Raw genomic sequence first — 767 nt, 5'->3', positions numbered from 1 at the left:
AGCCTGTGTTTTACTCACCCTCGAGGCATCCTAGGTGTATATGACCTTCTTCTTTCAGACGAATCCAGTCGGAGTTATATTAAAAATTGTCCTGGCTCTTCTAAGCTCTATCATTGTAGTGGGCAGGTGTTTCTGTTTAACAGTCCAAAACACGTTAAATAAAGTGCGCGCATCCATAATAAAACGTGCCTCACACGGCTCCGGGGCATGAATAAAGTCCTCCTGTAGCGAATCCATGCGTTTTTGTAAGAAAAATATCCATATTTCAAACGTAATAAACACTTTTCTCTCACTTCTGCTGACTGTCGTATGCGGTAGTGTTCCAGCGGATGACGTAAGACTTATGCGTATTTTACAAATACTCGTTTTGTGCTTCTAATTCGTGACCAGCGTTTTGTTTTGTTCTCTTTCCGCGCTCGTCACTAATCACGCAACGCCGATGTCTTACGTCATCCGCCGGAACAGCTTCCGCGTATGACAGAGATGGTAGAGAGTGATAGAAAAGTGTTTATGACATTTGAAATATGGATATTTTCTGACAAAAATGCATGGATTCGCTACAGGAGGCCTTTATTCATGCCCCGGAGCCGTGTGAGGCATGTTTTATTATGGATGTGCGCGCTTTATTTAACGTGTTTTGGACTGTTAAACAGAAACACCCGCCCACTACAATGATAGAGCTTAGAAGAGCCAGGACAATTTTTAATATAACTCCGACTGGATTCGTCTGAAAGAACAAAGTCATATACACCTAGGATGCCTCGAGG

This window comes from Sinocyclocheilus rhinocerous, unplaced genomic scaffold (assembly GCF_001515625.1).
Source record: "Sinocyclocheilus rhinocerous isolate Xijiao unplaced genomic scaffold, SAMN03320098_v1.1 scaffold231, whole genome shotgun sequence".
NCBI lineage: Eukaryota > Metazoa > Chordata > Actinopteri > Cypriniformes > Cyprinidae > Sinocyclocheilus > Sinocyclocheilus rhinocerous.
The sequence above is the reverse complement of the archived record's forward strand: the minus strand, read 5'-3'. Positions refer to the sequence as shown.